The following is a 15,210-nucleotide window of genomic DNA, read 5'->3' as shown; positions in this document are numbered from 1 at the left end:
AGCCCTCTCCACCCACCCTAAGTCTCACTGTTTATTCTGGACAGGCATCCCTGGCTGACTCATGAGAACTCGTAAACACGGCCCCCACATTCTTCCACTCCAGCTCCTTTGGTGACATGTGATGTCTCTGTTACCTTTGGGCCATGCTCTCCACCGCTGCAGGTGTCCGCTGAGAGCACCCAGGCCCGTGGCCAGGGATCCCTGCAGCACACACACAGCATCAGGTGCTTACACTTCCAAAGCGACACTCTATTCCTGCTGCCCTCAGCCCTTCAAACCCCCTTCAAGCTGACCGTGAAGGAGCTGAGAGAATCCTCCTTACCACAGTCCAACTTTTCCACCCGGGCATCTGGTCTCACGGAGTGTAGCCCATGTCCCTTTGCGATAGCATTCGCTGGAAGCCCCAGGCTCTCAGGGGGTGGTCTCCGGGGAAGGGCCAGGATCTAGAGCATCCCACCTCAGCCATCTGTCCCGTCATGGCCCTCCCAAGGCTGTCGCTGCCACCTGCCTGGTTCCTTCAGCCAAATCCCCTCCCTCTACACACAGACTTTCCGCACACACGCCCACTCTCGACAGACGTACCCAGGTGTATATTCATTCCTGCTAAGGCCACAGAGATCCCCTTCCGTGACCACAGAAGAGTCCCAGTTTTATTTCCCCACCTGCACCCTAACTCCTGCTTCTACAATCCTGAGGTCCTCCACACTGAACTGGGCCACCACAGTGGTTTTTCAGGACCTGCCAGCAGGGTAGAACCACTGTGAAGCTTTACTCCCAGGGGCACGGGGACCCAATTGTCCCTTTTCCACCTGCAGCAGCTGGGACATCTAGCAGAGAGGCCAGCTGTGTGCCCTCACAGACTCATTTGCCAAGGCAGCCTCTCTGGGAGTGAGATGCAGATGTGGCAGCAAGTAAACACTATTGCGGACACCCCCCACCCCATCGCTAACAGAGCTTGCCCTCACCCCCTGATGGCCAGCAAGAGTGGGCAGGGGTGACCCCTGCTGTCCCAACCCCGGCCTCTCTGGAGGACCCCAGGTGGCCGCCTCCAGCTGACAAAGCAGTGTGGGAGAGGAGGGAGAGGAAGGGCTTTCCTGCAAGCTGGGCCAGGACCCACCAATCAGACCCTGTCTCGGCAGCTGAGTCCCTCGTGGAGCTCATTTGCATAATTTGGTTCAATATTTACCGAGCCAACCTCATTTTCTGGGCTGTCTCCACGGCCGACAGCTGGGAAGGCTGCAATTACGGCATTACAGGCGCACAGCGAAGCCGCCGTGAGCGCACACCGAGATGCAGCTTCCAAACAAACGCGGCCCCGGGGAGGCCCCGCCGCGGCTACCCCACATCTCTGCAGATGGAGCTCTGCCTGGGCCGCATCTGCAAGGCCGCTCCACCCAAACACAGCCGACAACCACAGCGACGCTGGCCACGGCGACAACAACTGTTACTTTTTATGAAACTAATCCTAAGAGCTGACCGCGGCTGGGGCTTAGGTGCAGGCACTGGGCTAGAGTCCCTCCGTGGAATTTCTCACTTAATCCTCACTGCCGCCCTGGGAGGCAATGAATCTGTGAGGACTGTTTCAGGCCACCGTTCAGACAACATGAGACTTTGTTAGCCCAGGGGGAGCCCCGGCTTCAGACATGGCTGGGTTCAAGATGAAGAAGGCATCATCAAGACTCTTTTTCTCCAAGGAACTGCTGACGTCACTCAAGAAGGCTCCCCACCGCGGCAACTCCAGACCTACCATTACCCAGTCTAGAGCGCTGGAAGTCTGAGCGCAGCTGCCAGAGTCCCTGAGACTCACTCGGATTGGACAGGCAGGGAAATTTACTTTTCAAGGGAAGCCTTCTGTGGTCCAGAGTGGAGCAAAGAGAGGACAGGGAAGGATCCAGGGCAGACAGGCAAAGGACCGGCATACTGGTCCACAACTCACTGAACCTGCCCTGGAATGCAGGTTCCTTTAGGGCGGGGACCCATCATATTTGCTCCCCGTCACCTAGAAGTGTCTCTAGACATGAGAGGCTCTCAGTAAATATCAGCGGATTGAGGTTGATTCCTGTTTCTTGAGGGACTGGAACATATTTGAGGCTAGGACAGCCATTGTGTGGATAAAAATAGCCATTCAAGTTGGACTGCCATGATTAGATGAGAAAATATAAGCAAAGATGCCTAAAAATACAAGACATAGGGGCTCCATAAAAGAGTGTAGACTTCATAGACTCATCCATTTTCGGCCATGGTAATCTGACTCAGATGGACAATGATTTCCTATAGGCTACTTGTGTCTCCTGATACAATAGTTTTAAAAAATAATAGCACTAGGGTTGGGGGGAAGAGAGAAGCAGGTGATGGAGATTAAGAGGCACACACTTTCAGTTACTAAATAAGTGAGTCACAGGAGATGAAATGTGGGAATATAGTCAATAATCATGTGCTAATATTTTTGTATGGTGACAGATGGCGACAAAGATTTATCGTGACCATTTTGAAATGTACAGAAATATCAGATCACTGTGTTGTGTGCCAGGGACTAACATACTGTTGTAGGTCAATGATACTTCAAAAGCAACAAACAAACTCATAGAAAAAGTGATCAGATTCATTGTCACCAGAGGTGGAGGTTGGGGTGGGGGAATTGGATGGAGGCAGTCAAAATGTACAGACTTCCAGCTATAAGATATATAAGTACTGTGATATAATGAGCAGCATGATAAATATAATTAACACTGCTGTAAGTTATATATGAAAGTTGTTAAGATAGTAAATCCTAATAGTTCTCACCACAAAGAAAAAGATTTTTTGTCTTTAATTTTATATCTATATGAGATGGTGTTCACTAAACTTGTTGTGACAATCATTTTATAATGTATATAAGCCAAATCATCATTATGCTATACACCTTAAACTTGTAAGTGCTATACGTCACTTATGTCAATAAAACTGAAAGAAAAATAATAGCAAGTCATTTTTAGCATGCTTTGCCAATTACAATGCACCTTTACAATGGACTTCCCTGGTGGCTCAGATGGTAAAGCATCTGTCTACAATGCAGGGGACATGGGTTCCATCCCTGGGTTGGGAAGATCCGCTGGAGAAGGAAATGGCAATCCACTCCAGTACTGTTGCCTGGAAAATCCCATGGACAGAGGAGCCTGGTAGGCTACAGTCCATGGGATCGCAAAGAGTTGGACACGACTGAGCGACTTCACTTTTACTTTACAATAATGATCTCATTTGATTCTCTCTACACATTCATGTTTAGATCCTGATGAAGGTGAAAGAGGAGAGTGAAAAAGCTGGTTTAAAACTCAATATTCAAAAAACTTAGCTCATGGCATCTGGTCCCATCACTTCATGGCAAATAGAAGGGGGAAAAGTGGAAGCAGTGACAGACTATTTTCTTGGGCTCCAAAGTCACTGTGGACAGTGACTGCATCCATGAAATTAAAAGACGTTTGATCCTTGGAAGGAAAGCTATGACAAACCTAGACAGCATATTTAAAAGCAAAGACGTCACTTTGCTAACAAAGGTCTGTATCGTCAAAGCGATGTTTTTTTCAGGAGTCATACATAGATGTTAGAGCTGGACCACGAAGAAGGCTGAGCACCGAAGAACTGATGCTTTCAAATTGTGAGGCTGGAGAAGGACTCTTGAGAGTCACTCTGCAAAGAGATCAAACCAGTCAACACTAAAGGAAATCAACCCTGAATATTCATTGGAAGGACTGATGTTGAAGCTGAAACTCCAATACTTTAGCTACCTGATGCGAAGAGCCAACTCATTAGAAAAGACCCTGATGATGGGAAAGATTGAAGGCAAAAGGAGAAGAGGGTGGCAGAGAATGAGATGGTTAGACAGCATAACCAACTCAATGGACATGAATTTGAGCAAACTCTGGGTGATAGTGAAGGACAAGGGAGCCTGGCTCGCTTAGTCCATGGGTTCACAAAGAGTCTGGACACAACTTAGCGACTGAACAGTGACAAACAAAACCTCCATGTGAATTAGACGATAACACCTAATATTTTGTTGAGAGTTTATCCATGCCAGGCATTGTTCTGGATGCATGGTTCTAGATGGTGTGCCGGATAAGGCAATGGCACCCCACTCCAGTACTCTTGCCTAAAGAGTCCCATGGACGGAGGAGCCTGGTAGGCTGCAGTCCATGGGGTCGCACAGAGTCGGACACGACTGAAGCGACTTAGCAGCAGCAGCAGCAGATGGTGTGCATTTGTTCATTCCCTTCATCTTCACAAGAGCCCTCTAAAGTGGATGTTATTCTCCCCACATCACAGATGAGGAAAGTGAGGCACGGAGGGGTTAAGTAACATGATAATGGTCACAGAGCTGATAAACAGCAGATACTCCAATCATCTGGCTTTGGCCTACCGTATTTAACCACCAAGCAAGATGCTGCTTTAGTGAATTCCATGAGAAAACTGGACCTGAAATAATGCAGTGGCCTCAGAAGCAGTAAGTAGCCAAGCTTTGGAAGCGAGTGCAAGTTATCTGCACGTTTCCCACTTCCCAGTCAGTAAAGCTCAGTCTCTTTCCTTCCATAGTACAAAGGTGGGTGCTCAGAGCACCCCAGTTCTCAGGGGGCAGCCACTGTGGGACTCCGGACCCAGAACAGACAGCCAGCAGGCACCTGGGAGGTCCGTGAGCTGGCTGAGTGGTGTGGGCAGGAGAACAGGGATACCCTACTTAATTCCTTTGTGCTTCACGCCAGACCTCAGGGCCAGGGAGGCCGGGTGCCGGGTGGGTCAGAGAGAGGGGTGTGCTTGCCGGGCACACCTGGAGCCAAGCCTGAAGCAGCTCTGGGCGCCCCAATAAGGCACCCACCCCCACACACACCGGAGAGCACCAGGAACCATCCAAGAGGCAAATCACAACAAGCATCTCACCGAGCTGGGCCTGGTGGGAGTTTTTTCCATTCACCAGCAGAGAAGAGAAGAGACACTCACCAAGAAAACAGTGAACTAGTCAGTGCGCCGCACTCCGAGCCTGCCCACACACACCTGGGGCGGCGAGCGGCACCTGAAGGGCTTATGGCCACAAAGCCTCTGTGGGAACAGCAGGCAGGAGGGCCGCTGGGTCAAAAGTTTACACGGCAGAGTCCAAATCTCAGGGATGCTGAATGCAAGGTGGCATTGAGATCTGACCTTGGAGCCGTAAAAGGATATCCGTGGAAATCCGCCTAAAGCCAGTGATTTAAGCATCCGTAATGTGCTAATGCCTCCGTTGTGAACAATGTACCGTGGTTGTGTACGAGGTTAACATCAGGGAGCACTGAGAGAAGGACAGACAGGAGCTGAGTTACCACTTTCCGAAAATTTAAAATTATTCCAAAGAAGTTTTGTCAAATTAAAAAAAAAAAAATTTCTCCAGAGGGACTCTCAACCCCATTGCATGCTCTGCAGCCTAAGTCATTTCCGCTTTTTGTGCCTTGGTTTCTTCATGTGGGCACACAAACTTGGGCATAATGATGGTCCCTGCCCTAGAGTATAAAGAGCCCTTAGCCTCATCTGGCCCCATAAACATGGAGCAAACATGGGCTGTTATAACAATCCACACAGTCTGCCTTCACCCACAAACGACATTTCCAGGACTGCCCCCAGATTCCCCTTCGTGGAAGGACTTGCTGCCGAGCTGCAGAGAGCAGCCCTTCCCGGGGGCAGCCACACCTGCTGACTGACTGATGCGGCCGGGCACTGTGGCTCAGAGGCCCAGGCACTTGTCAGATGTGGGACAGCTCTGCCCAGCAAGGCTGGCTCCAGGTCTCCCTGCGGACTGGTGGAGGCTTCATCAGGCTGCTTCGCAGTTGCCTCCCTCCTCTGCTGATCCCCAACAAATCTCTTGCCCCTTGAACTCCATTTCAGTGCTTGCTTCCTGGGAACCTTACCTGCGGCAGCTGGTCCTGGGAGTGGTCCAAGAAAACAGGTAGATAAATGGGGCTCGGGACTGCCTGAGTCCCCACTCCGTTGGCAAGGAAGAGCCCATCACTGGTGGAAGGAGAAGCATGGGCAGGCGCCAACATAAGGAGGCTATGGACTGATGAATGGGTCCTGTACCTGTGGGTGAAGTGTTCGGGCAGGCCATGAATGTAACGGGCTTGTGAGACTGGGGGTGGGATGGCGAGTAATCGTAACTTTAAAGATGACAGTATTAGGGCTTCCCTGGTGGTCCAGGAGTTAAGAATCTGCCTGCCAATGCAGGAGACAGGGGTTCGTTCCCTAATCTGGGAAGATCCTACATGCCACGGAGCAACTAAGACTGTGTGGTGTGACTATTAAGCCTGTGCTCTAGAGCCAGGGAGCCGCAATTACTGAGTCCCACGCGCTGCAACTACTGAAGCCCGGGTGCCCCAGAGCCGTGCTCTGCAGGAAGAGTAGCTACTGCAATGAGAAGCCTGCTCACCACAACGAGAGAAAGCCTGCCTACAGCAAGGAAGACCCAGCGCAGCCAAAAATAAATAAGTAATACATTAAAAAAAAAAGATGACAGTATTAAGCAGCTATCACTAAGTAAAGGTTAGCCCAAAGGTTGGTTTGGGTTTTTCCGGAACGTCTTTCGGAAAACCTGAATGAACTTTCAGGCCCACCCAATACTACAGATTCCCCCACTGAAAGATAATGAATAGCTCAGGCCTCCTGGCAGCCAGTGGAAAGGCAGGAACGGAAGGGCTTCTGCAGTTGCACACAAGCCAAGGTGCATCTTCTATCCGGGAGACGTAATAGTCTGAGTGGCTGAAATTCAAAGGCAGTGCACTGCTCCACCAGGGCAAGTCCAGTTAGGCCAGGGTAAAGTCCTGGGGTCCCGACCTTTGGGAGAGGGACACCTGCAGAGAGGCCCTGAATGTTTCAAGTCCCCAGACTCCACGGTATCCTCCAAGCCAGAAGCCTGGTCCAGCCCACCCCCTCCACCCAAGGCAGTACATTGGCTCCTTCCTACAAGGCAACACGTGCGCCTCTACCCTTCTGGGATTGCCTAGTGAAAACAATGCTCGCATTCCTTTTACTAGGTTTTTTATCCCCCTCATAACATCCAAAATCTTTTTCACAACAAGGCCGATCTGAGGTTAGTTCCTAGAGCCTTAGCTGGTGCACTGGCCTCCGGTGTTCCTGAACTTCTGGCCCTTGGAGCATTTGCTGGGTTTGGTGTGGCCACGTGGGTTCCCAGGGCCCTTGGGAGGACCAGGGTGTGGGAAGGGGCTGCCATCCAGGGGCACGTGGCGTTACCTCGGGTGATGGCGAGGATGGCGCCCCTCACCAGCCTCTTCCTGGGGGTGCGGCTGCCGCCCGTAAGGGCGCCAGCCTTCAGTGTGGGCACCTCTGCACATGCACAGCATCTGTTACAGTGGTTTGTCCTCCTGGCCGGAGAGCCTCATCTTCTGGATTATTTGCAACCGGGACAGTGGTGGTGAGTTGCTGCCACTCGTGAACAACCTCTAGCACAAGCTGGTTGAAGGTAGAGTTGGTTCCTCTGGGGCAGAAACTGTGTGGCTGGACGAGCTTTTTGGTTCTCCTTGGGCAAACGTCCATTCCCGTGATGGCATCTCTTGCTCAGACAGGTCCCTAAAACATCTTTTAATTCATTTTCAGCTTTCTCTTTTACATTTAGGTCTTAGCTGAAGATGGCTTCACGGGTGGCATGAGTGGTAAAGAACCTGCCTGCCAATGCAGGAGACATAAGAGACCTGGGTTTGATCCCTGAGTGGAGAAGATCCCCTGGAGGAGGGCATGGCAACCCCCTCCAGTATTCTTGCCTGGAGAATCCCATGGACAGAGGAGCCTGAGGGCTACAGTCCACGGGGTCACAAACAGTCCGACACGACTGAAGCAACTGAGCACCCACGCAGCTGAAGACAGGCACGCATGTGTGTGAGACGACTTTATTTTTGTCCAGATGGAAGCCAGTCTCCCAGCAGCGTTCACTAAAGACTCCATCCTCTGTGCACTCATTGTGGTGTCTTCCCTCGTGTGTCAAGCTCTCACTCCTATGTTCCTAGGTCTGCTGCAGGATTTCTGGCTTTGTTCTGTTTGTCTACTTTCTCCTGAGTTACTTCTTAGGCTATGGCTTTGTAATACAGCTTATCCCTGTTAAGTGAGGTCGGTGTAAATAATAATTATGATCATTACAGATGAGGGCACTTAGGCTCGGAATATTTGAGTGAGTTGGCCAAGATCACAGGACTAATTAGTGGCCAAATCAGGATTCAGACACACGTTTACTTCCCTGGTGGCTCAGCTGGTAAAGAAACTGCCTGCAATGTGGGAGACCTGGGTTCGACCCCTCGGTTGGGAAAATCCCCTGGGGAAGGGAACAGCCACCACTCCAGTATTCTGGCCTGGAGAATTCCATGGCCTCTATAGCCCATGGGGTCACAAAGAGTCAGACATGACTGACTGACTTTTATTCACTTGCATTATTTCAAAGATTGGGATCTTTTTACTCCACAAGGCTGTCCTCAGAGTTCCTAGGAAGCAGAAGGGGTTGGTTGGGATGGTGTTTTGACTACATTGATTTTATGCTCCCTACCTCAGAGAAGGTCATGTTCCTTCCCAGAAGCAACTGACATTTCCTTTGGCTCCTGGAACCAGAGAGAAGCCACTTTATCTGCCATTGTCTTCCCTTGGGAGGACCCAGCAGGGCAAAGAGGACCAGTTCCAAGCTTGGGACCCAGAGAAAGCTTCCACATTAGTGGGCAGTGGGCTTCCGGCTTCCTGTACTGTGGCTGTAAGGAAGGGCTGAGAAGCCATATAATTATCTTCATTTCTTTGAAAACAGATCTGACCACAGCTGTCTCCTTTGCTAAAAACAAAATAAATAAAAGACCCTCCCCCTCACCAGCCCCATTAAGAAAAATACCAAAACCTACAGTGGTTCTCCAATGAAGCAATAGGGTGCAGACTTGTTTTTTCTTTTTGTGTTTCTTTTTAGAAAGATAAATAACTTAAAAGATAAAAAGATAATAACTATACCTTTTTCCATAATAGAATCATACAGATTCTATTATGTGCCTTAAACGTAAAACATCAAAGTGTAGCTTTAGAGGCAACTGGTCTGTTCAGCCTTCTCCTTGTGTCTGGCATACAGTAGGTGCTGAGTAAATACTTATGGCTGCAGGGGCGTGTGGCTGAAGAATCCCCGTGGTTAAGAGAGGGCCATCAGCTCAGCTGGAAAGTGACACATCGCCTGGGTCAGGGCCAGACGGCAGGGAGCAGAGGGCTTCAGGTGGTGTCACAGGTCAGCCTGGGATGTCTCCATCACAGCACCCAGGAGAAGGCTGGAAGACCCTGTCTGTGTGTGGCTGGGTTTTGAAGGTGAACAGGCTGGTTCTTCTAAAGGGAGGGTTTTCTCCACCCCCACCTCACTCCATGTACTGACTGTAACATAAATCTGAAAGAGAAATATAAAAACAAAAAACCCATCTGACTCCAAATCCTAAGAGCTTTCCCTGGGTTCCTCCCTCCGGGCATGCCATAGGAGGGCAAGGTACAAGAACATCTCACATGACAACAATCGCACTGTCTCCTCAACCCCAGTGCTCACACAGAAATCAGCATAAAGGGGGACACAAGGGTGGCCTGGAGACAGGTCCCCATCCTCCCTGGGCTAGATTCTAGTTATGGCACCTTCTCTGAGCCTCGGCTTCCCATCTACACGGCAGGATTAAATGAGTCAATGTAGATCAAGCCTAGTGCCCATGGTCCTGCAGCTTTAGTTCCCTTCTGTCCTTTCCCCTAAACAGAACCACAGCGTTCCTCAGGGCAACAGAGGGCCACTAGGGGATGGCTTTTCTAGACCAGCATCTGCCCCAGCCTCCCTTGAGCTGGGTTCCCCACAGAGCCTTCATCTCTTCCAGGACACAGAGATGCTGGTTCCCCCTAACCTGCGGGGTTCATCCCCATCCTCCCACCTGAAACACTGCATAGCTCTCCCTCACCACAAGGGGGCGTGTCAGGGCATGGTGGAGAGCCTGTCCTGGCATTTCCCCATCTCTCAACTTGGGCTTTCCATGTTAAGTTCCCCCTGCAACGCTAGAGCGGCCACCCTTCCACCCCAAACCTGCAGTACGGCTCCAAAGCACAGTTCCTTCCAGTTCCCTTGTAAGTCGTGGGTGCCGAGCTCCTACTGCTGATGATTGACTTGGCAAGTTTTGTTTTGGCTTTGACGTGATGTCCATAAAACAAATGTGCAAATGAAGTTATGGTCAGATATGCAATGAGTGCACTGCACGTTCAGAGTAGAACAAGTGAGTAGCCCTCTGCGGGCTCCTGGGCAAGAACACCTTCTCGGAGCTTGTGATGCTGAAGCGGGTTTTAAAGGTGGGAAAGGAGTTCAGATGAGGAGAGAGGAATATGGAGAATTTCTAGGCAGAGTGACCAGCACATGTAAATGTGTGTACAGGTGTGGAAAGGCCTGGGTAATGGAGTCGTGTTGCATGTGGTGGAGAGGCGGGGAGATGGGCTGAAGGCATTTGCTGAAGCAAGCCTGTAAAGGGCACGGAAAGCCAATCAGAGAAGTTCAGCCTTTGTTACCCTGAGAGCAGGAGTGGAAGGCATTTGGCAGAGAGCCAGCAACAAGTTCCAGATATCAGTATCCCCACCGTGTCTGCAGCAGACAGGAGGAAATCTTTCGCCAGTGCACCAGTGACTATCCCATATCGTGTATTTGGGGTCATTTAACAAGACTAAAGTGGAAAAACCACCATCTAACACAACAGTTCTCAAACTTTCTAGTCTTGGGACCTCTTCTCCCTCTTAAAAACTGAGAAACTCAAGAGTTTTTCTTTGGGTTGGTTAGATCTACCAATACTTAATTAGAAATTAAAATTGAGAACTTCTAAAAGCTGATTTTTTAAAAAGATTTCTTTTGATGCGGACCATTTTTAAAGTCTTTGTTGAATTTGTTACAATATTGCTTCTGTTGTTTATGTTTTGATTTTTTGGCCACAAGGCGTGTGGGATCCTAACTCCCTGACCAGGGATCAAATCCACACCTCTTGCATTGGAAGGCAAAGTCTTAACCACTGGGCTGCCAGGGAAGTCCCCCAAAGTTAATTCATTTAAAATAAACCTACTACATGTTATTTTTAATCTTTGTGAAAAATAACTTTTGAAGAAATCAGTGACAGGAATGGTGGTGTTTGATTTTCACAAACCTGTTATCTGGCTTAGTGGAAGGCAGCTGCTTCCCACAGCTGCTCCCTCATTCCATCTGCTGTTATGTCACATTCTGTGCAACCTCTGGGAAACTCCACGATGTACCTGTGTGTGTGGCGGAGGCAGGGGGGTGACAATAGCAAGCAGAGTCAGTGTTGTTTGTTATGAAAATGGTTCTCATGTCATAGACGCCTCAAAAGCAGTCTTCAAGCCACATTTTAAGAACTGCTAAGCAAATCATCAAAGGAGCAAATAGCTGTCGAAACAGCAAGGAGGAATTTTTAAAAAATCACAGGAAGGAAAGAGACTTAATTCAGGAGATAGGAAGAGGTCGGGATGAAAACAAAGCAACATCACCAAGGGTGACCTGTGTTTGCCTCCTGGCTCTGCCACTTAGTAACTGTAGCTTTGGCCTGATTGAAACCTCAGTGAAAGTGAAAGTGAAAGTGAAAGTAAAGTCACTCAGTTGTGTCCAACTCTTTGCGACCCCGTGGACTGTAGCCCATCAGGCTCCTCCATCCATGGAATTTTCCAGGCAAGAGTACTGGAGTGGGTTGCCATTTCCTTCTCCAGGGGATCTTCCTGACCAGGGGATCAAACCTGGGTCTCCCGCATTGCGGGCAGACGCTTTACCATCTTGAGCCACCAGGGAATCCCTGAAACTTCAGTTAATCCGTCTGTAACTTGGCGGTAACATTAGTATAGGTAAAGCATGCAGCAGAGTGAGACACTTGGATTTGTAGAGGTTAGCCACCTTCTCTTGGGCCCAGAGAGGACTCTGTGAAAACAGCTTTTGTTCAGTAGCTAGGAGATATACACACACACATATACACGCCTGGGGAGGCTGTTTATGCTTCTGTAACATGGGTCAGATGTGGACTCCAAGCACATGGGTATCTTGAAAACTTTGGTATTATTAGCACAGCTGCTCAACCCAAGGCCTGTCAAACCAGCAAGCTCAAATTCAGGCAGCATTAATGGAGATATCATGCATAGAACAAGGGAGGTAAGAGCTCCTCTAGCAGTTTGCACCGCTTACACCCTCCCTCAAGTATTGTATTCATCAGCATAACATTGTCACGTGTTCTGTGCTTAGTTGCTCAGTCATGTCCGATTCTTTGCAGCCCCCTGGACTGTAGCCCACCAGGCTCCTCTGTCCATGGGGATTCTCCAGGGGAGAATACTGGAGTGGGTTGCCATTTCCTTCTCCAGGGGGATCTTCTCAACCCAGGGATTGAATCCAGGTCTCCCACTTTGCAGGCAGAATCTTTAACACTGGCGTAACTCATTCCAAGTGAGGGATTTTTTTTCAGCATGGAGACTTGGCCAAAGGGTAAGGGTGGGAGGTGGTCTGGGAGACACAATCACTCTTCTCAAAGACCTGAGAGGTTGGCACACTGACTCAGGGTAACCCCTAGAAGTGAACCAGGCCCTGAGTATGGCCTACTACCTGGACAGGAAGAGGGGAGAGGGGAGCTTGACAATCCTGGAGTGTCTGAAATGTAGGAAGTCTGAGCTGGCGGTAGTGAGGGCCACATCGCTAGAAGTGTTCAAGTGGAGGCTAGAGATGAGGCATGAAAGCGGCCGGGTGCTTGGTCACTGGGTGGCACCCACAGGCCCGTTCCAGTCTGAGTTCCCGTGCCTCTGGCACACTGGAGACTGTCAGAGGAAATCTAAAGGGCACATTGAGTGTCCCGAGGGATGGGTGAAACGGGCAGCGGGTCTTCTGTCAGGCAATTGTGCTGGGTTCTCTGCCAAATTCGATTCAGAGACATAGCTGCCAATTCCTCGGCCTAGAAACTGACAGGAGAAAAGCCAGCGTTGCTCAGAAAGTGTGTAGGCATGAAAAGCTTATGTGGTGTTGCCAATGTTTGTGCCACGCTGACCAGCTGAATGGGAAGCCCACCAGCCCCCCTGGGAATGCTGAGCTGCTAACAGCTAAGGAGAGAGGACCAAGGCGCCCAGGGATCAAGGAGGTGCACCCAGCACCACTGATAATCATTCAGCCACTCCTCACATTGCAGAAAGGCAAAAAACTCCCAGCCTCCAGGACAGGCAGTCTGCAACCACATCAAACAATCCTGGCCTTGGGAATGATGTTTTCCAATCTACTCTCTCCCTTGACCCCTACTAGCAAGCTCTGAGGTGGGCTCTGCTTTAGAGGAGGAAACCTGGACACAAGGCTGAAGTCACAGAGCTGGCATGGGGCGTGAAGACAGAAATCCAGGCCAAACTCCAAGCCCAGATCTTCAGGTCCCTCTGACCTGCCCCAGCCTGAGATTCTTGGGACTGCAGCTGTCGGCCTGCTCTGTTTATGTCTCAGATGCGGACCCATCTGGAATCTGTCAACAGAATTCTGCTGCCCCTACAACCAGCCAGCTGACAGTATTGTGTGTCAGGTCTTCAGAATCTGGTGCCAAGGTCCCTGGGCTGAGGAGAGAAAAACAGAGCAGACTCTGGGACTCTGTCCTTTGCCCCTAAACTTCTTAAGTTGGCTTTTAGAACTGAAGGGATGACAGACCTGGGAAGGAGAACCTGGAACCCTAGTAAAAACGACAAAGGTTGTCCCAATTATTTGTACATTGCCTGTGGATCCGTGCAGTGCTGCCAGCACCTCCACCCTTCACTCGTTCTGAGGATACAGAGATGAAAGACACAGGCGTTGACTTTAAAGAGCCCGTCAGATGCTTGCTCATTCAGTGTATAGTTTAATGGGTGACACAAATAGACGATTTCAACTCAGGATTCCCACCTTCAGAGTAGATACAAGTGGCCGAGGGAATAGAGAGGTCAGGTCTCTGGCTCAAGTTGGAGGGAAAAGGGAGTCATGGTCAAATGGGGTCTTGCATGGTTTTGACCACTGAGGAATCAGTAACAGAGGTGGGAACAATGTCAAACCGAATGTTTGCCGGGCCTTAGGCAACTGCTCATTAGTTGCTGAATGCATGAGAAGGAGAGTAGCATGTGCCAAGACAGACACAGCAGAGCACGTTCTGGGGGAGCCGTGAGTAACCCAGCCTGGGGATGCACTCCCCTCCACTCGTCTGCTCCTCCTGCTGTCTCCCCGACCACCACTAGCACCGCAAACACACACTTAGGCAGCTGAGTGGCTAAGCAGATTGTTTATATACAGAGGAGGTGACAGGTAAGCAAACATACTGAGCATAACGGCAGTTAAGTCTCTCAGTGTCCAAGAAAAGATAATGCCATTTGCAGCAACATGGACGGACCAAGAGATTATCACACTAAGTGAAGGAAGTCAGGAAGAAAAAGACATATTATTGTGAAACCTAAAACATGATACAAATGAAGGTATTCACAAAAAAGAAACAGACTCACAGACATAGAAAACAAAGTTTTCCTTACCAAAAGGGAAGGGGCAGTGGGTGGGGGGGCAGGGATAAACTAAACAGATACAACTACTACGTTTTGGAAAATAGTAGAATGGGAAATATCAAAAAGTACATATAAAACATGTTACATATGTGTGTATACATATATACCAGAATCACTTTGCTGTACACCAGAACACAACACTGTAAATCAACTGTACTTCAATAAAAGACGGTAACTTGTTAACAAAAAAAGGGAAGGCAATACCAGTGTGAACTCAGGTTCAGTATCTGTGTGCAGGCACAGGAATACAGATGCAATGTTTGCGTATGTGTATTTATTTTCTATGTGTCTACTGAAATGCCTGGGAGCAGCTGAGACTCTAGTAACAACTCTGCACACCTAGAACAAAGCTGGTTTCTACATACAATCTGCATGAAAGGGAACCAGAGCTTCCTGCAGAAAATGGCAAATTCCAGGGCTGGTGCACAGAGAATACCGTGTGTGTCAATAAAGTTCACTCCGGTTTTCCCAAACTATCTGGCCAACCCAGTACAAGAGCCTGAAATATATTATTGTGTGAGAAAATAAGGAAATACTCAAAAGAGTGATAAGGACATGCCAAACACAGACGCTAGCTTTAAGAACAAAACCAACAGGACAGTGACTCCCCTTGCAGGCCAGTGGCTGAGATTCACTTTTCAGTGC

Source organism: Bos javanicus, chromosome 8 (assembly GCF_032452875.1).
Source record: "Bos javanicus breed banteng chromosome 8, ARS-OSU_banteng_1.0, whole genome shotgun sequence".
NCBI lineage: Eukaryota > Metazoa > Chordata > Mammalia > Artiodactyla > Bovidae > Bos > Bos javanicus.
Note: the sequence above shows the minus strand (reverse complement) of the source record.